Source organism: Heteronotia binoei, chromosome 4 (genome assembly GCF_032191835.1).
Source record: "Heteronotia binoei isolate CCM8104 ecotype False Entrance Well chromosome 4, APGP_CSIRO_Hbin_v1, whole genome shotgun sequence".
Classification (NCBI taxonomy): domain Eukaryota; kingdom Metazoa; phylum Chordata; class Lepidosauria; order Squamata; family Gekkonidae; genus Heteronotia; species Heteronotia binoei.
The window spans coordinates 154,507,344-154,531,071 of NC_083226.1; the positions used below are offsets into that span (position 1 = coordinate 154,507,344).

At 46.6% G+C, this 23,728-nt stretch overlaps 1 protein-coding gene across 7 annotated transcripts in view; it reads left to right on the top strand.

Annotated features, from left to right (window-relative positions):
• Positions 1-2,212: 2,212 nt before the first annotated feature.
• The window catches only part of DAB2 (DAB adaptor protein 2), a 50,305-nt gene continuing 28,789 nt past the window's right edge, over positions 2,213-23,728 (top strand). For 6 of the 7 annotated variants that reach the window (XM_060236050.1, XM_060236051.1, XM_060236048.1 and 3 more), the window contains exon 1: positions 2,260-2,479. The gene's annotated coding sequence lies outside the window, so the exon portion shown is untranslated. Of the gene's footprint in view, positions 2,480-23,728 lie in introns of all 7 variants that reach the window. The other variant, XM_060236049.1, reaches the window with a different exon arrangement.

Genomic DNA, 23,728 nt, shown 5'->3' on the forward strand with positions numbered 1-23,728 from the left:
TGTTCCTGTGAACCAGCTCTGGTCTTCAGATTGCCATTTTCTCATTGTTCCCACAGAAAGTGCGGCCCATCCAGACAAATGAGGGCATGTGACATTTCTGTCCTTGCTCACATTTTGTGGAATAGGCCTTCTACAAGGTGAGGGGAACACCATCTTTGGAAACCTTTTGGAGATGCTCACAAGAGCTTTTAATTGAGGGTAGCTACAAGCAGGGAGGGAAGGCAATAAAGTACAGGGATGGCCAAACTTGCTTAATGTAAGAGCCACATAGAATAAATGTCAGATGTTCAAGAGCCACAAGACATGAACATTAGATGTTTGAGAGCTGGGAGAGAGGGAGGGATGGAGGGAGGAAAGAAGGAGAGTTGGAAAGAAAGCAACTTTAACTTTAAATGCATTCTCCAAGCTGCTGGCTGGCTTGGCTTGGAGAAGTGACTTAAAGAGAAATGCCTTCTCCAGGCTGGCTGATGGGGTGGTAGGGACTTTGAGAGCCACATAATATGTGTGAAAGAGCCACAATTTGGCCACCCCTGATATAGTATAACCTGCCCTCATCAGATTTTGGAATGTAAACAGGCAGGGCCGTATTAAAAAACAGGCTGAGTAGGCATCGGCCTATGGGCCCCCATGCCATTAGGGGCCCTAGGTCAGGTCCCTCCCCCTGGTTTCCCCTGTGCTTACAGCCCTCCCAACTGAGCTGCTTTTTGCAAGAGGGGCCTCAAGATTTCAACTGCCCAGGGGCCTCCACAGGGTTTAATCCAGCACAGTAAGCAGGATTTGGTATTTGGGAGACCACCCATGAAAATTCTGCAGAGGACAGCAATGGCAAACCACCTCTGTTTCTCACTTGCCTTGAAAGCCCCTTGCTGGGGTCGCCATAAATCAACTGTGACTTGACAGTATTTTACACACAGATCACAGGCAGTTTATTAGCCTGGGGGAGTTCTTGTTTCAATTATGTATTGTAAACCACCTTGTGCTGTGGGGAAAGGTGGGATATAAATGTGCAAATAATTCTAGGTGCTTGCCTTCTAAGGTGACGGCTGCATCTTGAGCCACAATCATTACCTAAGCAGAACTACTCAGAAATAAGATCTACATGGGTAGCCTAGCCATATTGGTTGGAAACAATAGCACAAAGTCGGAGTCCAGCAGCACTTTTAAGACCAAAAAAGTTTTATTCAAGGTATGAGGTTTGGTATATGCGCACACTTGTATCTGAAGAAGTGTGCATGCACATGAAAGCTCATACCTTGAATAAAACTGTGTTGGTCTCAAAGGCGCCACTGGACCTAACTTTGTTCTACTTAGAAGTAAGACCCATTATTCAATGGGCATGGCCCATTGCAGAGGCTTTAGGATTGCCACCCTAAGCCCTTGTCACAGAAAGCATGCAGTACATATTTTGTTTAAAAACCATGTTGCCAATCCCCAGGTGGGGGCAGAGGATCCCCCGGGTTTGTGGCCCTCCCCCTGCTTCAGGGTTATCAGAAAGCGGGAGGAGGGGAGGGAAATGTCTGCTGGGCACTCCATCATTCCTTATGGAGACCGATGTCCATAGCGTATAATGGAGAATTGATTCTTAGGTATCTGGGGCTCGGGGGGGGGGGCTGTTTTTTTGAGGCAAGGGCACCAAATTTGCAGCATACCATCCAGTACCTCTCCTCAAAAAAACCTCCAAGATCAGGGGGTCCAATTTTATGAGCCTCCCAAAAGGTGCCCCTATCCTTTATTATTTCCGATAAAGGGGAGGCATTTAAAAGCCGCCTCTTGAAATGTGTCCAGAACTCCCTTTGGAGTTCAGTTATGCTTGTCACACCCTTGCTCCTGGCTCCACCCCCAAAGTCTCCTGGCTCCACCCCCAAAGTCCCCAGATATTTCTTGAATTGGACTTGGCAACCCTACATAGAAATAAAAGCTAATTACCTGACGATACATAAAATTGGGGTCTCAGTCACTAAAACAAATGACCTGTGCAGTCTGTGCCATAGAAAACCCACCAAACGCTGCACTCCCCTTCCTCCCTCGCACCAAAAGCATTTGAGGAATGAGAAAAGCATACGGTACCTCTTGCCTCATTCATTGAGGGCCAAGCGGGAGAGAGGATCTCTACCTCCCCGAGCCCACGGCTGTAACCTCCCACCCCGCCCCCCCAGAACTTCAGGCTCGGAGACCCCCCCCCCCGCGTGCCCTCTCCGTCTTCCCCCTCGCCCGGCACCGAAGGAGTTAAGTTTGGAAGCCCCAGACACGTTGAGGGGGAGTCGCCAAAGCCGAGGCAACAAAAACATCCCCGCGCGCATTCCTGGGCAGCGCTCAGCTGCCAGCCTCTGATTAAAACCATCTCGCTTCGCTGTGAGTGGCTCGCTGCGCCGCAAAGGGTCGAGCGCGACGGAATATTTAACCGGGCCGGCGGCGGTGGCTCATTCGCTGGCTGGCGGCGGTGGAAGGATCATGCACGAAGCGGCGCGCCTCTAGTCTCGTGAGTAGCCCCAGGGAGGGAGGAGGGAACGGCGGCGGCGAAGAAGAAGAGAGGCTCTTTGGATCTGGCTGGAGGCGGCCGGTCGGGTGTTGGAGCGACGCGCGCTGGGGCTTTTTTTTTTTGCCCATTCTCGCGGCAAAATCGTCAATTGGCATCGGCGGCGTTCCAGAATTGATTCGGAGGAAGCGCTTCGGGTGGCTGTCCCTTGAGAGCCTCTCGGTGTCTCTCTTAGACCAGCGGGGCACGGTTTTTTATTAATCCCACCCTCGCCCAATGGTGGGCATATGGGGCTAGTTTCCTCTCTGGAAGATGTGCCAAGACTCCGGCAAGTGAGATCTCGAGCAGGGCTGTTTTCAGGGCTAGGTTTCAAGCGGAGACGTTTGCTTGTGGGAATTAAGCGGCTTCATGCGCCCAGTTTTTCTTATTACTTTTCAACCTAGAATGCTGCGTAATGATCTCAATTGGCTGACACGGGTTATAAATCTCTAAATCTCGGAGGCCCCCCTCCACTTCTTAAATGATACCGCAACGTTAGGTACCACACGGAGGCCTGCCAAAAGCTTTTTAAGGATTCCAGTAATTCATCCCTATCTTGAGTGGTGGGGGAGAGAATGAACGGGAGGGGGGTGTTTCAGTGCTGGTGGTAAATAAGATGCGGTGGGTATGTGCAGTGGTGGTGGTGTAGGAAACTTGGCCTGAGGGAAGATGTCCTAGTTAAAACAAAACAAAAAAAGCGAGATGGAAAATCCCTCCCTGAACCAGGGCTCTGGCTCTCCTCAGTGGAAGCTGGAGAAGCTGAAGAAAAATAAACAAGACCTTCCATAAGGCGATGTGGTGGGGGGCAGGACTTGAAGAAGGCAGGCAATATATATATGCAAACAATAAATCTTTCCCTTTACAGAAATGGCTTCCTTAAAGAAATCGGTCTGGCCCTGTTAAAGACAGCAGTTAAATTGTAGAAAGGCCACACAACAATTCTTTTAGGACAAGAGAACCTAACATTGTGGTATTATTAAAAATGGTGGGATGAAGAAGAAATTGGATTTAAACTCCCCACCCCTTTGCTTGGAGTCTCAACGCGGCTTACAGTCTTCTTTCCCTTCTCCCCACAACAGACTCCCTGTGAGGTAGGTGGGGCTGAGAGAGCTCTCAGTGAACTGCTCCTGAGAGAACTGTGGCTGACTCAAGGTCACACCGGCAGTTGTATCTGGAGGAGTGGGGACTCAAACCCGGTACTCCCAGATTAGAGACCCAAGCCATGACAGCCTGTTTGATGTAGTCAGACCAGGATGTGGTGCATTCCCAGTTCAAATCCCTACTCTGCCATGGGACCTTTTAGGGTGACCTTTGGCCTGTCATAAACTCAGCTGACTCACAGGGTTGTTTGAGAGGATAGAATGGAGGGGAGGAGAACCACGGAAGCTGGTTTTGGCCCCCTCCACTGAGGAGAAAGGCAAGGTATAAGCAAACAAAGCTTGTTGTTTGACTTTAAGCCAGTTATTCAGCCTAACCTACCTCACATGGTGGTTGTGAACTTAAAATGGAGGCGCACAGAACAGTAGGTGCCCCCAGAGACTCAAGAGACTAATTAAATGTTCAAGAGACTAGTTAAATTCCGTAGCCCTTGCTGTCCAATGGTTAAGAAGAGCCCTGTTTGTAATATCCAGTTAGTGTTCTGGCTTTGACTGGAGGAGAGCATCCTCCCAGGTGCAAATCATTATTATAACAGTCCTCCTTGCAGGAGTAAAAATAAACAGTGGCACACTTAAGTGGGCAGGCGGTAGTAAACTGTTCTCTAAGGGGTGCCTGGCTGAATAGGGTTTACTGTTCAGTGTGTGGTTAGCCATGGAGGCTGGGGGATCATCTTGAGACCTCATTGCTTGCAGGGTGGTTTGGCAGTCCTTATTAACTGAGTCCAGCCCCTTTCTTCTTCTCTGCTGTTTTGACTGTGGGACTCCTCCTTAAAGGGTCTGTAACTGAGGACATTAATTTCTGGGAGAGGGATTCATTTGAGGCTTTAAGCTGAGAAAGGGCATCTCCCGAGGTATCGGAAGGGTGTAGGATTATCACTTGCCAAGTGAGGCAAGTTCTTTATAGAAGGGCTGCCACTGTTCTGACCAGTGTTCCCTTTAAACTGAGTTAGTTTGAGCTAGCTCATAGTTTTTTAGCCTCTGGCTCACACATTTTTTTGTTTTAGCTCCACAAAAATGGCCCCAGAGCAAGCTAATTTATGCAGCAGCTCACAACTTTAATGCCAGTAGATCATAAAACAGAATTTTTGCTTACAAGACTCTACAGTTTGGAGGGAATATTGGTGCTGACTGCCACTGTCCTGCACCTTTAAGAGGAGCTGAACTTAACCAGGCTGCCACAGGTGAAGCTTTTCCTGGTGTGGTGCTAAGTGGCAAGGAAAAAGCTTCATCTGGCTCTTAAAGGCACAGGAGTGGAACTGTTGTCACTCTAAGTATGAAGTTTCAATCCATGTTAATGGGGTCCTATGGTGGGGGAGGAGTCAGAAATTAGCTTCTGAAAGTTATCTTTGTAGTTCATGGGATGGTTTACGCTGATCCTGCATGGAGCAAGGGGTTGGACTAGATAGTCTGTATGGCCCCTTCCAACTCTATGATTCTATGAAATGGAAGCACCTTAGTATGTGTTTCTGTAGGAGTGTGAGAAGCTGAGTCTTGGATGACTGGCACATAAAGGGTTAGTAAGCAGGATACTGAAAGTAGCCAGGTGTCATGACTTGTGCCAATGGAATAAAAATGCTCCAAAGTAGGCACAGTGGAGGACGGTGGAGATGAGTTCATTTTCTACTCCTACCATAGTCTGTAACTGGCCAAGCAATTTCTTGCTGTGTCTGGCTTGCTGACAATCTGAATGGAAGAGTAAATCCTGGCAAGAAGCTGACTTGGCAAAAGCATTGGGTAGCTCTTGAGCAGTGTCTTCTGCCTCTGACTTTTGGAAGATTTCCACAGGTAGAAGTTCAACAGGTACAGACTTCCTGATTGAGGTTTGCTGATATAGAAACTCACGTTTTTGAGTTTTTTTTGTAGGACAAAACTGACTGCAAAGCTGGTGTGATGTAGTGATTAGAGTGTTGTCCTGGGATCTAGGGAGCTCCGTGGCACAGAGTGGTAAAGCTGCACTACTGCAGTCGGAGCCCTCTGCTCACGACCTGAGTTCGATCCCAGCAGAAGCTGGTTCAGGTAGCCGGCTCATGTTGACTAAGCCTTCCTAGGTTGGTAAAATGAGTACCCAGCTTGCTGGGGGGAAAGCGTAGATGACTGGGGAAGGCAATGGTAAACCACCCCGTAAAAAGTCTGCTGTGAAAGCAACGTCACCCCAGAGTGGAAAATGACTGGTGCTTGCACAGGGGACCTTTCCTTTCTTGGGATCTAGGGGAGTCCCATGTTCAAATTTCCACTCTGCTCTGAAGTTCTCTTGGTCACCTTGGGCCACTCGCTCCCTCACTTGGCCTCCCTTGCAGGATTCTGGTAATGAAGATTTTAAAAGTCCCAGTTTGGCATAGTGGTTAGTACCAGACCGGTGTCTGGGTGACCCAGGTTCAAATCCATAATCTGGCCTGAGGTCACCAAGGAAACTTCTGTAGCAGTCACACCCTCGCAGCCTAATCTACCTCACAAGGTTGTTGTGAGGATGAAGTGGAAGAGAGAATGAAATAAGCTACTCTGGTTCCCCCTGAAGAGGAAGGTGGTATATAAATGATGTAAATACAGTAAAATATAACATAGCATGCAGGAGAAGAAAAATGTTCTAAACCTCAATGGATATGGTTTAAAATCTAAATGTGCTTCCAATACTAAATGGGATCTCTTGTCAGAAGAACATGGCAAGGCCTTTCTAGAACTGCTGGACAATTCAGCTGTCATTCAAATGCCTAATCCCTTAATCCTGACAAATTGACTGGTGGAAGGAATTCTTTCAGAGGTATGATGAATAGCTGCCTGTCAGTGCTGCAAGAAGTCCTTCAGAAGCTTATTTTGGATTGCTGCTTGTTCAAGTCCTAGTCCAGGGGTGGCCAAACTTGCTTAACATAACAGCTACATAGAATAAATGTCAATGTTTGAGCTGCAAGATGTGAATGTCAGATGTTGGATGGAAGAAAAGCAAATAGTTGGGAGGGAGAGGTGAGAAGAAGCCAACTTTAAATGCATTCTCCAAACTGCCTGCTGGCTTGGCTTGGAGAAGTGATTTAAAGAAACAAATGCCTTCTCCAAGCTGGTAAATGAGGTGGTGGGGTCTTTGAGAGCCACACAATATGTGTGAAAGAGCCACATGTGGCTCCCCAAGCCACAGTTTGGTCACCACTGTCCTAGTTCCATTTTTGATGTTTATTTATTACATTATATTTCTATCCCGCCCTCTCTGCAAGCGGACTCAGGGCGGCTGTCTGATGTGGTCAGAATAGGGTTGCCAACTCTGGGTGTTGGGATATTCCTGGAAATTTGGGGGCAGAACCTGAGAAGGGTGGTTTTTGGAGAAGGGTTTAATGCCTAGAATCTGCCCACCAAAGCAGCTTTCTCCTAGGGAAGTGAACATCATAATCTGGGGATGTTGTAATATGGAAGATATCCAGGGGTTGGCAACCCTAGTTCAAAAGGGCTGGATTTGGTCCCTTCTATTATAATTCTAAAGAAAGTACAACGAACATCGACAGGCATTTATAGAACATACTGTAAGGAGAAACTGCCGAGGTTTGGTTTGAGTTTATATAATTGGTGGGTCATTTGTGATAAAATTTACAAATGGAAAAGGAGTAAGTGCTCTTTGTAGTAATTTTGAGTGATACTTAGAATATGCCTGGACTGTGGCAAAGAACTGGCAGGCCCAAAACCCAACTGAGGGTTAGCTACCACTTGCAAAACCCGTAAAATGTAATGGACTGAATCCTCCAGTTCTTAAATTCTTTATTCTGTTGAGTAGCTTTTAACAGGGTGAGTAGACAGGGTGGCCTTCTGATGAACTCTCTTCCGCTGGAGGTGCCACTCCCAGCTATGCAGGGCAGGATAAGCTACCCAGTTATTTCCAACTGCACTGTAATGGCATTCTTGCACACATAGGCAATCCATCAGGTGATGTAAAGAATGCTTTGCTCCTAGAGGAGGCATGAGATGATCTTGTGGTGAGAAAGTTTCCTGGACTAGGTGGCCAGCATAATGAAGATTCCTAAAATGGGTGTCTTTACGGTAATCTCAGCTTGGTGAAACTGGAGTATGCACCATTTCATAGCTGAGAAAACAATAAAACAAAACATAGAAAATATTAAGACTGCTTATCCTCATACCTGAGCCATCAGACCTGAAACAGCTTTGGAAGATTAACACACACACTGAAGCTGCCTTATATTGAATCAGATCCATTGTCTATCAAAGTCAGTGTGTGGTGGGATCCGGTACAGACTGGCAGCTGCTCTCCAAGGTTTCACATCACCTACTGCCAGATCTTTTCTCTGGAGATACCAAGGATTGAACCTAGGGCCTTCTGCTTGCCAAGCAGATTCTCTACCACTGAGCCACAGCCCCTTCCCATCCCAAAGTATGAAAGAGCTATGAGTGGCTTACCTAGACCACCTGGGGAGTTTGTGTCAGGGTTATCCTGGCCCATACTTCTATTGTGTGGAAGCAATCCTAAACAGGTCTGCTCAGAAATCAAGCCCATGTCAATGGGATTTAATCCCAGGAGAGTGTCTTTAGAATTGCAGCCTTTGTCTGTAACACCTCACTCTTCTGCATTGTCCAGTCTGTCACCAGAAATTCTGGTTTTAACTTGATGATTGCATCAGTGCCACAATACTGCATGCAAACCTAATGTGGCCTGGTTTAACCTGACTTCTCCCCCATGTTGAGGTTGTAAGAGCCCAGGTTTCATACTGGAATGACAATATTTGCTGTGAAATTAACCCATGAATGGTATTGTATTGATTTGGAACGTACGGGCCCCAGAAATCACACAGGGGAAGGAAGTGAGGGTGACCCTTGTAGCAGGCCTTCATTGCATTAAAAGGTGAATGACCATTAACAGGAGGTGAAGCCTGTCCCACTACTAGGGCCAGCTAAGGACAGCCTGTTGGCAGCTGACCTACATTTCCTGCTATCTCAGCAGTTCAGACTGCCATTGGAGTAATAAGGGATGAGGGTTGACTGAAATAGCCCTTATCCTAGAAAGGAGAGTTGGGTACCCTGCATATTGGTCTGAGCATGTGCGTTTGGTGGCATGCTCAGGGATTCCTCCAACTGATAACCTCTGGGGGCTCTGTTACCTGGCAAAGCATCCAGGAAGGAGGTGATGATATTGGATTTATCTCCTGCCCTATACTCTGAATCTCAGAGCGATCACAATCTTCTTACCTCCCCCCCCCTTACAACAGAGGTAGGTGGGGCTGAGAGAGCTCTCACAGCAGCTGCCTTTTCAAGGACAGCTCCTACAAGAGCTATGGCTGACCCTAGGCCATTTCAGCAGGTGCATATGGAGGAGTGGTGAATCAAACCCAATTCTCCCAGATAAGAGTCCACGCACTTAACCACTACACCAAACTGGCTCAGAAGGAAACTGTTGTGTTAGTGAGAGCCGCTCTCAGGCTGTGACCAACCAGCAGTTCTTACAGGGCACTGTGGAAAATGCAGATAGCTAGTCCCACTGCCAGCAGACACTTATTGCGTTGATGTCCTCTTCTGGCATGAGCCCCTCAAGGTTGTGAATTAATTGTAGTGAACCTAATCTCTCAGTTGCTCTGCTCCAGCTTTAGTTTGCACTACGGGATCTGGTATAGAATCTGGGCACCTGGAACTTAGCAGTGAGGATGCCTTTCAAGGCCAAAGTTAAGAATGATTTGCTGCTGCAATAGATCTCATATGCAAAGCTCAAGCTTTCCTTCTAGAGAATGCAGTAGGTTGCTGCTGAGATGCGTGGAAATGGGCAGGGCTTTTTTGTAGCAGGAACTCCTTTGCATATTAGGCCACACACCCCCTAATGTAGCCAATCCTCCAAGAGCTTACAGGGCAGTTAGTGTAGGATCTAATGTAAACTTCAGGAGGATTGGCTACATGAGGGGGTGTGACCTAATATGCAAAGGAGTTCCTGCTACAAAAAAAGCCCTGGAAGTGGGGCATCAGGCCACTGTTTGACATTGCTCAAATGAGCCTTGAGTTTGTAGCTGCCCTTTTGATGCAGTGGCATCCTTAATTCAAATGATCACTTGCCTTGATACAAGTGACAAAACTATGGCTTGTACAGTGAACCACAATGCAACCATGAATTAGAACTGTCGAGTGCAGCACAAACCATAGCTTGCTGTTAGCTGAACTGGCAACTGTGGTTTTCCTTGGAATGGGAGAAGGGGATTATGGCACACTAAAAGCACACTTTGCAGGTTTAGTTACTCGAGCTAGGGTCTCATAACCATCATAGTTACTCGAGCTAGGGTCTCATAACCTTTGAAATGAGGAGCAGCCTCTGTCCCCTCTTGGGGAAACCCTGAATTTTGACTGTTCCTCTGTTTTTCCCCCCCCCCATAAGTATGCCTCCACATGGCAAACCACTGCTAAAGAGGTAAAGGTAGTCCCCTGTGTAAGCACCAGTCGCTTCCAACTCTGGGGTGACGTTGCTTTCACAACATTTTCATGGCAGACTTTTTTTATGGGGTGGTTTGCGATTGCCTTCCCCAGTCATCTACACTTTCCCCCCCGCAAGCTGGGTACTCATTTTACCGATCTCAAAAGGATGGAAGGCTGAGTCAACCTCGAGCCAGCTACCTGAACTCAGGTCATGAGCAGAGCTTAAGACTGCAGTACTGCAGCTTTACCACTCTGCGCCACTGGGCTCTTCAAAACCACTGCTAGTGGCCCACTTTTTAGGAAATGCCAGGTTTTAGTGGGAACTATTTTCAGGGATCGTTTTGTAGAAAAATAGGTGGTGGAGCTCATTCGGGGATTTTTATGCAGCTGCACATACTATTCAATGGACAAGGAGGTGGGACTCTCAGAAGGAGGAGGAGGAACTCTCAGAAAGGTGCAGGCCTGGCTATTTCTAAAGAGCAAAACAGGATGCAGCCAGTTTGTAGCTATAACTTTTTCCTTAAAGCAGGCCCAGTTGCATGGCTGTGGAAAAGCAAAAGCCTGTTCTAGAGGGAAGAGACCAGGAAAAAGGTCGGTCAGAAAATTTCTACATATTATAGGCCTTAATCTTTATCAAACAGTCTTTATCTCCATCCTGAAACCTGTCACTATGTATAACACAGACTTAATTCCTTTTTGCTGGATTGGCGGTGGCTACAAAAATCCCCCAGGTTAATACAATACAGATGAGACAATGTCATTTACCATGCAGCTTGGTAGAATTCAACTTCTAGAGCTTTAAAGCCATATTTATCTGTGGGAATCCAATGTTCAGCATAATTAATATGCACTTAACAGGGTACATTGGACTCCAAGCCCAATATTTTCCATAACTCCTAACATGGAAGAATCAAAGGAGGGAAATTCCCCTTCCCAAAATGTTAGAAGTCACAGAAAGGAGAATATTGCATTTAGGGGTGGTGATAAGACATGTCTGTAGGTGGGGAGGGGGGTTCTTGGTTCATCCAAGGTTTCTTGTAAGTCTGGTTAAATCAGTAATAGCACTGACTGCAGTCAGAAATAAGACACAATGGCAAAACTTGGCCTTGTGACAACCCCTAGAGAACAGTAAACCAGAGATGACACAAATGGATCTCATCAGGATCCTCTGCCAGCTCTTTCAGCCTTGCAACACAGGGAAAGGCCTTTTGGTGTCAGCATGGCTGTACAGCCAAAACTGTCAGAAATGTTTAGCGTTGCTTGGGGAGACAGTCCTAAAATGAATCAGCTTTCCTGCTGTGGATTTCTCCTTAATAATCTTCCGGTCAGTTCTCTTACAAGAAATAAGTCTATCCCATGGATGATGTCTTGTTACCTAGAGTCAATGAGATCTTCATCGGTTAGCAGCTATGGTGGTCTGGGCTGTCAAAGGGGACAAGGAGTTTGTACAACCCTGGCTCAGTGGACAAGCACATTCTTTCCTTGTGGAGGATCCCAGGTTCAGTCTCTGGAATATCTGCCGGGAGGAGATTGAGGGGAGCAGATGGGTGTGGGGAGGTTGTTTTCTGCAGTGGAGACCTTGGAGAGCTGCTGCTAACATGACTAGAAAATCCTGGGCTTGGTAGACCTGACTTGGTATAGAAGAAGAAGAACTGCAGATTTATACCCCGCCCTTCTCTCTGAATCAGAGTCTCAGAGCGGTTTACAATCTCCTTTATCTCCCCTCCCCACAACAGAGACCCTGTGAGGTGGGTGGGGCTGAGAGTGCCCTCACAGCAGCTGCTCTTTCAAGGGCAACCTCTGCCAGAGCTATGACTGACTCAAGGCCATTCCAGCAGCTGCAAGTGGAGTGGGGAATCAAACCTGGTTCTCCCAGATAAGAGTCCACGCAGTTAACCACTACACCAAACTCGCTCTCTAATATAGCCAGCCATGTGTGGAGCTCCCCAATGTCTAGCCCTCAAATGTTCTTGCTAAAAAGCCATGGTTGCAACCGGAAGATCTGCTATTACAGTTGATCAGGTCCACCAGACAAAATGGCTGCTTTGGAGGGTGGGCTCTGTGGCTTTATACCTTGCTAAGGTCCCTGCCCTCCCCAGGCTCCACCCCCAGGTATTTCCCAACCTAGAGCTGCCAACCCTAGCACTACTGTTTCCCCCCTTGACAGCATGGCTGAGTTGGTTCAAGCTCTCTGACTGTCATACAGTGAGGCAACACAAGGTTTTATGAACAGCATGTAATGTGTAGCTTGGCTTTAACTGAGCCAAGTCTACAAAAGAGCTCTTTGTCAGGCTGTATGAACATCTGCTGCAATGCAGACCCATCCCTCCCCTTCAGGATGGGAGCTGTAATATGAGCCCCAGTGCTCAGTAGGAGAACCATTCCAAAGGTGCCCAAATGGGAATCTTGGACCAATTCCCCACTAGCCTTATGCCACTCTCAAGCTCCTCTTCTCTGCAGGGCTTCTGTCAAATTTCACATTATCTACCCCAGGGCTTTACTCACTTTGCCTTTTTCATGCAGCAGACAGAAACCGGTTTTTAGAGGATCTTGTTTGCCGCACAAAAGAGGCAGAGCTAGTTGCAGCCCCAGAGCAGATAGTATGAAATCCAACAGAAGCCCTGTGGAGAAGAGGAGAGTGAGGGTCAAGAAGCATAACGCTAGTGGGGAATTGATCTTGGTCTTTTGGGGGATAACTGCATGCAAAGTGAGTTTGTACGTTTATACTAGACCAATTCTCATTGGCTTTTCTCCCCTGGTAAACCCATGAAGTCTTTCTGCAGGTGATAGAAGAGGACTAGGGTTTGTTTCTGTAGCTCCAGCACTTTGGTATATGGAGGTGTTGAGGTTTCTGTAGGAAGTAATTGTTCATTCGCACAGTCAAGTCTGATTCTTTGCAACCCCATGGACAAAGTCATGCCAGGCCCTCCTGTCTTCCACCATCCTCCAAAGTTTGCTCAAATTCGTGTTTGTTACATCAGTAACACTATCCAGCCATCTCATCTTTTGCCATCCCTTTTGCCTTCTGTCTTTCCTAGCATCAGGATCTTCTCCAGGGAGTGCTCCCTTCTCATTTGGTGGCCAAAGTATTTGAGCTTCAGCATCTGACCTTCCAGGGAACAAACTGGGTTATTTCCGTTAGGACTGACTGATTTGATCTTCTTGCAGTCCAAGGGACTCTCAAGAGTCTTCTCCTGCACCACAGCTCAAAAGCATCTATTTTTCTGTGCTCAGCCTTCCATATGATCCAGCTCTCACAGCCATACATTACTACTGAGAATACCACCGCTTTGACTATATGGACTTTTGTTGCCAGGGTGATGTCTCTACTTTTTATTATACTGCCCAGGTTAGCCATAGCTGTCCTCCCAAGGAGCAAATGTCTTTTAATTTCATGGCTACAGTCACCATCTGCAGTGATCTTGGATTCCAGAAATGTGAAGTCTGTCACGACTTCCATGTCTTCCCCTTCTATTTGCCAAGGTGTGATGGGGCCGGATGCCATGATCTTAGTTTTTTTAATGTTGAGTTTCAAGCCTACTTTTGTGCTCTTCTCTTTCACACTCAAGAGGTTCTTTAGGTCCTCCTCACTTTCTGCCATTAGAGTAGTGTCATCTGCATATCTGAGGTTGTTGATATTTTCCCCAGCAATCTTAATTCTGGCTTCTGCTTCATCCAGGCCAGCATTCCGCATGATGTACTCTGCATATAAATTAAATAAGCAGGGTGACAATATACATCCTTGTCTAATTCCTTTTCCTATTCTAAACCAATCAGTTGTTCCATATTCCATTGTGACAGTGGCTTCTTGACTCTTATACAGTTTTCTCAGGAGACATGTGAGGTGGTCTGGTACTCCCATCTCTTTAAGAACTTGCCACAGTTTGTTGTGATCCACACAATCAAAGGCTTGCCACAGTTTGTTGTGCGATCCACACAATCAAAGCAGAAATAGACGTTTTTCTGATACTCCTGTGCTTTCTCCATAATCCAGCGAATGTTGGCAATTTGATCTCTAGTTCCTCTACCTCTCCGAAATCCAGCTTGAACTTCTGGTAGTTCCCGATCTGCTGAAGCCTAGCTTGTAGGATCTTTAACCCGACCTTGCTGGCATGTGAAATGAGTGCAATGGTGCGATAGTTTGAACATTCCTTGGCATTACCCTTCTTTGGGTTTGGAATATAAACTGATCTTTTCCAATCCTGTGGCCACTGCTGTGTTTTCCAAATTTGTTGACATAATGTGTGCATCACTTTAACAGCATCATCTTTTAGGACTTTGAAGAGCTCAGCTGGGATCCCATCATCTCCACTCACTTTGTTGTTAGTAATGCTTTCTAAAGCCCATTTGACTTCACTCTCCAGGATGTCTGGCTCAAGGTTATCGATTTCTCTGTCATGGTTGTCCGGGACATTGAGATCCTTCTTGTATAATCCTTCTGTGTATTCTTGCCACCTCTTCCTGATCTCTGCTTCTATTAGGTCTCTACCATTTTTGTCCTTTATCTTGGCCATCTTTGCACGAAACGTTCCCTTGATTTCTCCAGTTTTCTTGAGTAGATCTCTTGTCCTTCCCATTCTATTATTTTCCTCTTTTGCTTTGCTTTCTTCAGGAAGGCCTCCTTATTTCTCCTTGCTGTTCTCTGGAAATCTGTGTTCAGTTGGGTGAATCTTTCCTTTTTATCTTTGCCTTTCGCTTTCCTTCTTTCTTCATCTATTTGTAAAGCCTCATCAGACAGCCACTTCGCTTTCTTGCATTTCTTTTTCTTTGGGATGGTGCTGATTGCTGCCTTCTGTACAATGTCACGAACCTCCATCCGTAGTTCTTCAGGCACTCTGTCTATCAACTCTAGTTCCTTAAACCTATTCTTCACCTCTACTGTATGTTCATAAGGGATGTGATCAAGGTCAAACCTGAATGGCCTAATGGCTTCCCCACTTTTCTTCAGTTGAAGCCTGAATTTTGCAATGAGTAGCGCATGATCTGAGCTGTAGTCAGCTCCAGGTCTTGTTTTTGTATTATTGTATCATAAAAACAATTACAGCTGTAGGCTTGGAGGGTAGGTAGGGTTGCCTGGTCTGAGGTGGAAAATTCCTGGAGATTTGATGGTAGAGCCTTGTGAAGGATGGAGTTTGAGGAGGGGAAGAACTTCAGCAGGGTATAATGCCATACAGGCCAGCCTCCAAAGCAGCTCTTCTCCAAGGGAAATCTTTATTTTCTGGAGATCAGTTGTAATCAGTGATCCCTCTAAGCTGAGTTAGCGTGAGCTAGCTCACAGGTTTTTAGCCTCTGGCTCACACATTTTTGTCTTAGACCCCAGAGTACGATAATATATACAGTAGCTCACAGCTTTAATGCCAGTAGCTCACAAAGTAGAATTTTTGCTCACAATTTATTATTATTAAGACTCTGCAGCTTAGAGGGAACATTGCTTGTATTTCCAGATCTCCAGGTCCCACCTGGAGGTTGGCAACACTGCTTTCAGATGTTAGTTCTGTCAACTTAGTTGTCGAATGGTTTGGCAAGTAGCTGCACTAGAACATCTTTATAAAAGGTCATGGTTAATTTCTTTCTTTCCAGAAAAAGATGCCATCACAAAACATCCTTACTGAATGGTTTGTCAGCACCAGAGAAACAAAGGATGCAATTTTACAATTGGAAAGGAAGATTCTGCAAAAGTACATAGTAGCCAACACTGTGTTCTTAAACGTACTGAGGTCCAGGAAAAATATACCTGATACCTGTGCTGGAAAGTGTGGGAAGAAACGGAAGAATCTTACTAGGCCTTGATGGATAGCCATGGATTGACTGTAGTAGTAGAAAAGAGTAAGAGTCCAGTTGCACCTTAAAGACTACATATTTTGTTAGTCTTTAAGGTGGTACTTGGAGCCGCATGGCACACAGCAGTAAACTGCAGTACTGCAGTCCAAGCTGTGCTCACGATCTGAGTGTGATCCCAGCGGAAGCTGGGCTCAGGTAGCCGGCTCAAGGTTGACTCAGCCTTCCATGCTTCAGAGGTCAGTGAAATGAATACTCAGCTTGCTATGGGTAAAGGATAGATGACTGGGGAAGACAATGGCAAACCACCCCATAACAAAAAGACTGCCAAGAAAACATTGTGATGTGACATCACCCCTTGAGATGGTAATGACTGGGTGCTTGCACAGGGGACTGTCTTTACCCTTAAGGTGCTACTGGACTCTTGTTCTTTTCTACTTAATAGACCTGATTGACTTGAGGCTTGCATGCTTATGAACTTCCCTTGAATGATATGGAATTTTAGGGCTTTTTTTTTTTTTGAGCAGGAATGAAATTCTGGCTGGTTTGGTGTCAGGGGGTGTGGCCTAATATGCAAATGATTTCCTGATGGGCTTTTTCTACTAAAAAAGCCCTGTGGGGGTTGAAAGGAATACATAAATGCCACATTAAAATCTCAGTACAAAAGAGCTACAGTTTTAGGGTTTTTTGATTTGTATCAAAGCAGCAAGAGATTTCATACTCTGGATTACTAACGAAGCTTTCTTTCTTTCCTGAAGGCAGGGGACTTGTACTGCTGGGTGTAGACGGGGGCGGGGAGAGGAAGAGTGTGTTTTAAATGAATGTGTTTTGAATGTTGCATTTAAATATTTAATTTCTCAGATGAGGCACTTGGGTAACATCTCACATTAAATCTCACAAAGTGGGTTGGGATTCAAAGACTTTCTTCCAGTAACATTAGAGCCTTCTTCCAGAGGTAGAGGCATATCAGCAAAGACACTGCTACTGGATTATGCAGAGATCACAAGGAAGGGAGCAAACAGTCTTTGGATCCCCCAGTGTTCCTTTTAAGCTTGTTAGTGTTAGCCAACTCAGTTTTTTAGCCTCTGGCTCTCAAGTTTTTGTCTTTGCTCAGGGTGGCCCCAGAGCAAACTAATTTATGCAGGAGCTTACAACTTTATTGCCAGTAGCTCACAAACTAGAATTTTTGCTTACAAGACTCCACAGTTTACAGGGAGCACTCCAGTTTATTCTCTATTTGTACAAAAGCAGCAATTCCCAAAAGAATGGGGTGCCAGAAGGAAGCATCGAACCACATACGCAGGCATTAAGAAATACATTGCAGAGGCTACTGTGTCCTTATGCATGAGCAATTACCATCCTAGTTCACTGATTTCAGCTCTTACCCTTTTCCTTCCTCTTGAAGTGTCCTATTTCATGAATGACCCTTAATTGCATTATCTTGAGGTAACCCTGGACCTATGCTGGTTTGACATTATTGATGGTATTAATACAATAGATACTCTGGCCATGCAGATACTTGACACAACTGTTGGTGCTCTGTAGTTTCTAATCCAGAGGAATGCAGTCTGGCCATGTACATAGTTTGGCCATGTACATGCTGGCCTCCTTTATATTCATGCATATACGGCTAGAGAAAAATGTACTCCCTGCCTTGCATTTTTTCATGTACCCAGAGATTTCTGCAAACCTGGTAAATTAAAGTTTCTGGTCGGTAGAGGGCAGAATGGGCTTCATGTTCGAATGAAGGGGAGCACACTGAGGGGTGGCAGAGTGGAGCTCTGGGAATGAAAGAAGAAATCTTGAATACAGGACAGTTGGCAAAGTTGCATGTTCATGTCACAGTATGTGAAGAAGACTGTAGATTTATACCCCATCCTTCTCTCAGAATCAGAGACTCAGAGCGGCTTACAATCTCCTATATCTTCTCCCCCTGCAACAGACAGCCTGTGGGTGGGGCTGAGAGAGCTCTCACAGCAGCTGCCCTTTCAAGGACAACTCCTACAAGAGCTATGGCTAACCCAGGGCCATTCCAGCAGCTGTAAGTGGAGGAGTGGGGAATCAAACCCGGTTCTCCCAGATAAAAGTCCACACACCACACCAAACTGGTTGTGGGTTCCTTCACAGACCAGGCTGAAAGTGTGCTGCTGTCCAGACATGCATTTCCTAGGCAGAGATGACTTCTTGCATATTGGAGTGGACCCAAGACAGAATCCAACCTATATATTAGAGAGTTCTCTCTCTCTCTCTCTCTCTCTCCACAACCCCCCCCCCATGGCCTTGTTTCAAGGGAGGAGATTTTATAGCACTTATGCTTTAAATGTAGTGTTTACAGAGAATTCGATTAACCTGTAAAATCCAAGCTCTCTAAACAATATGTAAAAGAAGAGGGTTTTTTTTAAAACACACACACACACACGAAACCTTGGAGCCAAAGAATACACTTAACCTCCTACCACAGAGAATTTTATGAATTACAGTGAGGCCCAGGAGAAGGGTGACTTGTACTGCAGCCTTATAAATTCATGGAAATATGCAGTGCTGTAAGCCTGGCCTGCCTGTTTGATTGTGTATAGATCACAAGGGAGGAAGTAAAGCCTGCATAATAAGGACTCTTGCCAGTGGGCTCAACTGCATGTTATTACTGCTGATGGTAATAAATATTAAGGGTCTGTACAAAAGCCTTGGATGCTTCAAGCTGCTAGCTGATTTCCAGCATAAATAGTCACAAGAAAGTAAAAGGAGCTACCCACAGCGTTGCCAGCTCTGAGCTGGAAATGCCTAGAGATTTAGGTGGTAGACCATGAGGAGGTTGGGGTTTGGGAAGGGGAGGAACATCAACTGAGTATAATGTCATAGACTCCACCCTCCAAAGCAGCCATTTTCTCCAGGGGAGTGATCTTGGTTGTCTGGAGATTAGCTGTAAGAGAGGGAAATCTCCAGGTACCACCTGGAGGCTGATAACCATAAAACTGGAGCCCTTCTGAATCCTAGTGAATGGAAGCATAAACCTTCTTTAACTGCCTAATTAAGATTTTGTTAGGGGATTAGAGTGGTAAAGCTGCAGTACTGCAGTCCAAGCTCTCTGCTCTTGACCTGAGTTCAATCCCAGCAGAAGCTGGGTTCAGGTAGCCAGCTGAAGGCTGACTCAGCTTTCTATCCTTCCAAGATCAGTAAAATGAGTACCCAGCTTGCTGGGGGGAAAGTGTAGATGACTGGGGAAGGCAATGGCAAACCATCCCGTAAAAAGTCTGCCATGAAAATGTCATGATGCGATGTCACCAAGAGTTGAAAATGACTGGTGCTTGCACAGGGGACTACCTTTACCTTTTTAGGGGATTATAGAAAGGAGCAAGAGTCCAGTAGCACCTTAAAGACTAACAAATTTAGTGGCAGGGTATGAGTTTATACCATTGAATTTTGCCCAAAAACCAGAGCATTGCCCCTCAATGTCCCCAACATGCCTTCATCACTTCCGGGTCACGTAGCCATGTTGGATTGATTTCCAGTATTCTTCCCCGGGGATGGGAATGGGTGGTAATTCTGCTGACTAGCTGTCCAGTGGCCGGGAGGTGGGGCTGAAAGTAAGAGACCCTTGTCCCCACCAGGCATCCTTATTCCTCCTACGGTGGTTGTGAAGATAAAATGGAGCAGAAGAGAGTGATGTTAGCTGTTTTGGGTCTCCACTGGAGAGCGGCAGGGTAGAAATGAAGCAAATAAATAAATTCCCATGTTTAAGGGATTGTCCCACACAGCTCTGAATATTCAGACTTTTGGGTCCTGTGCATGGCCCTGTTCTTGAACTATACTGAATAGCCATCTTTTTCTTCCTGTTAACACTCACATAATAGCATTCAAGATTTCTCAAAGCCCGGCTACTACAAGGCCCTGTCTGCATGTTCAGCAGCCCTCTCGGAAGTAGGTTAAAGCTCACAGAGGTGCATGAATATGCCATTGTGTGCCCCACAACTGGGGAAGCCTGCCATGCCAAAGCGGACAGCTTCTTGGGAGGTATTTGCAATAAGAGAGTCTGACTTTGGATAATGCTTTAGCTGTATTCTTCCGCTTTAGCTGTATTCTTCCAAATTAGCGTTTTGGAAATCTCTGATTCTCCTAAATGCCAAACCTTTGTTCTGCATCTCATCTCTGGGCACTGTGGCTGGAAATTATCTGTGCCCTGAGCCTACAATTTGTTGAAAGGGCTTGTTTGAAATAGGGCAGGCTTGTGTGTGTTCAGTTTTTCATGCATTTTGCTTGTCTGCGTCTCAGCAAGCTATGAAGTTTGCAACATAGCCAACTAAATAGTGGGGCTGTAATCTACAGATGGTGTGTGAAGGCAGAAATGCTTTTCTCATCTAGAGGATTTCTTGGAAACTAAGGAAAGGTCTCATTCATACCATCTGGCTTGCATCCACTACAGCAAGCTTGGTGTAGTGGTTAAGTGCGCGGACTCTTACCTGGAAGAACCGGGTTTGATTCCCCACTCCTCCACTTGCACCTGCTGGAATGGCCTTGGGTCAGCCATAGCTCTTGCAAGAGTTATCCTTGAAAGGGCAGCTTCTGAGAGAGCTCTGTCATCCCCAACCACCTCACAGGGTGTCTGTTGTGGGGGGAGGAAGATAAAGGAGATTGTGAGCCTCTCTGAGACTGATTCAGAGAGAAGGGCAGGGTATAAATCTATGGTCTTTGTCTTCAAATAAGCAGCAGTGCTCTATAGGCAGGAAGACATCCCTTGTCCCTTGGAGTACCTGAGTTGGAAGGCAGGGAACCCACTGATGCTAGGTTGCTCTGGCATTGCACTTGGGTGGCTGCCTACCTAGCAGCCAAGTTGCAAATTTAGAAAGCACATGGTGCTCGAGTATCAAACCGTGGCTCTAAAGTGGCTTGCAAAGGTGGAGCAGCTCTCCTTGGTATTTCAGTGCATACCTTGGAAGGAGATGTCATGTAAAAAGTCCTCAAATGCAATGCATAGGTTTGTGAGAAGGTGAAAACATGGTGGAACAAAGAAGGCAACCAGGAGTTTTGCCTTGTCTCTACCATCCTTGTTGGGAACTAGTCACAAAGGAGGAGACCAGGACTAGAGAAGTAGAGAATGCTACATTAAACCATACATTGAGCATCCAAGTCAAAAGTTTCTTTAGGCATTGTACACACAGTGCTGGCCCTAGGGCACATGGCACCCCAGGCAGGCTCCCTGTCTGCTGCCTCCCCCACCCTCCCTCCATCGCACGTGCACCCCCTTCAAAGCTCACCACGATGAGGCCGGGCGCTACCGGCTTCAAGGCAGCCAAGTATTTTTTGAAGCCTGTTATTGGGTCTCCCAATTTTTTGAAGCTGTTATTGGGTCTCCCAAAGTGGGGACACATTCGGCCGGGTCTTCGGACTCTGCACTGGCTTCCAGTGATGTATCGAGTCCGGTACAAGGTGCTGGTTATTACCTTTAAAGCCCTATATGGCCTGGGACCTGCCTACCTGAGGGACCGTCTCTCCCCATACGTTCCCCAGAGAGCACTGAGGTCAGGAACACAAAATCTCCTCTCTATCCCCGGGCCAAAAGAAGCCCGCCTGAAAGTCACTCGAGATAGGGCTTTCTCCGTTATGGCCCCCACTTGGTGGAATCAGCTGCCGGAAGAGGTGAGGGCCCTGCGGGACTTGGTTCAATTCCGCAGGGCCTGTAAGACGACCCTCTTCCGGCTAGCTTACACCTAGCCGGGATGGAACTTGATGTAACTGGCCTGCCATCTGTTTATATAAAATGATATGTTATTGGTTTTAAGCTGCATTGTTTTTATGAATTGAAATGTATTGGTTTTAATGTTTAAATGTGAAGTATTTAATTGTTCTATTTAAATTGTTAAATTGTTATTGTTGGAAGCCGCCCTGAGCCACTCCTGGGAAGGGCGGGATACAAATCCCGAATAAATAAATAAATAAATAAATAAAGCCAGCACGAGAGGAGGCTTCTTCCTCCTCCTTTCCAGAACCGGAAGTGAGGGGCAATAAAGCCTTCTCCGGCTCTGGCTTCAAAAAATATGTGGCTGCCTCAAAGCTGGTAGGGCCCGGCATCATTGTGGCAAGTTTGGGCGGGGTGGGGAAGCATGGCAGAAGGGAAGGGGGCTGGCAGCAGCAGGGGGGAGAGGGGCAAACTAGGTGGTTGTCTTGGGCACTGGGAGGGGGGAGCCCAATTCAGCGCCCCAGGCAAACACCTAGTTTTCCTAGTGGGCAAGCCGGCCAAGAAGAAGAAGAAGAGGGAGAGGGAGAGGGAGAGGGAGGGGAAGGGGAAGGGGAAGAGGAAGAGGAAGAGGGAGAGGGAGGAGGAGGAGAAGGAGAAGGAGGAGGAGGAAGAGGAAGAGGAAGAGGAAGAGGAGGGAGGAGGAAGAGGAGGGAGGAGGAGGGAGGAGGAGGAGGGAGGAGGAGGAGGGAAGAAGAAGAAGAAGAAGAGGAGGAGGAGGAGGAGGAGGAGGAGGGAAGAGGAGGAGGAGGGAAGAGGAGGAGGAGGGAAGAGGAGGAGGAGGGAAGAGGAGGAGGAGGGAAGAGGAGGAGGAGGGAAGAGGAGGAGGAGGGAAGAGGAGGAGGAGGGAGAAGGAAGAAGAGGGAGAAGGAAGAAGAGGGAGAAGGAAGAAGAGGGAGAAGGAAGAAGAGGGAGAAGGAAGAAGAGGGAGAAGGAAGAAGAGGGAGAAGGAAGAAGAGGGAGAAGGAAGAAGGAAGAGGAAGAAGGAAGAGGAAGAAGGAAGAGGAAGAGGAAGAAGGAAGAGGAAGAAGGAAGAGGAAGAAGGAAGAGGAAGAAGGAAGAGGAAGAAGGAAGAGGAAGAAGGAAGAAGAAGAAGGAAGAAGAAGAAGGAAGAAGAAGAAGGAAGAAGGAAGAAGAAGAAGGAAGAAGAAGAAATTGGATTTATATCCCGCCCTCCACTCCGAAGAGTCTCAGAGCGGCTCACAATCTCCTTTACCTTCCTCCCCCACAACAAACACCCTGTGAGGTGGGTGGGGCTGGAGAGGGCTCTCACAGCAGCTGCCCTTTCAAGGACAACCTCTGCCAGAGCTATGGCTGACCCAAGGCCATTCCAGCAGGTGCAAGTGGAGGAGTGGGGAATCAAACCCGGTTCTCCCAGATAAGAGTCCAGACACTTAACCACTACACCAAACTGGCTTATGAGGTTGCCTCTATTCCCTCACCTTGGTGGGCCCTGTGTACACAGATGTTCAGATTCTAACTGGTTGGGGTGCAACGCCCAGGAGGTAGTCTTAAGGGTATGTAAGTATGGGCTGACTGCCTGTTAGTCTGCTTTTCATAGTATCTGGGCTTGAATAGGAAAATCTCTTCACTGCAGAGCAGTTTAGTTATGCTGGTTTTAGCTATAGCCTCTGGAAACTTGCTATAAAGTACCAAATAGCTGCTGGCTGACCACCTTAGGTAGGGCTAGAGAAATGTGGCTAGAAAATAAGTCACCTGGTCTATTAATAATATACTAATGCTTGTCTAATTTTCAAAAGGGGTCAAATGCTGCTTATACTGGCATTGCCATGACTCATAATCACTTGTCCTCTTGAGATTGAGGGTCGAAATCTGTGCTGGTTCTGAAAGCCTGGAGAACTTCTAGGATGTGTTTAAGGTAGGATGTACAGGCATGAACATGAGGACGCCACATGAGAACACACAGGTCCCATTTCAGGTAGATTTATAACGTTTCTGTCACACCTTGCAAATCTTTTCTATGGGACAGTTATGGCGCCTACCTGTATCTCAAGTAACCCTGATTAGGTTGAATATAGCAATAAAACTGTTAAGAGGACAGCTATCTAGTTGGATTATCTAGAGCAAATGGCTTGCCCTAGTAAATATCGGTGTGGGGAGAACTGTTACTTCTGGATGCATGATTGCTCTCTAGAAAATCTC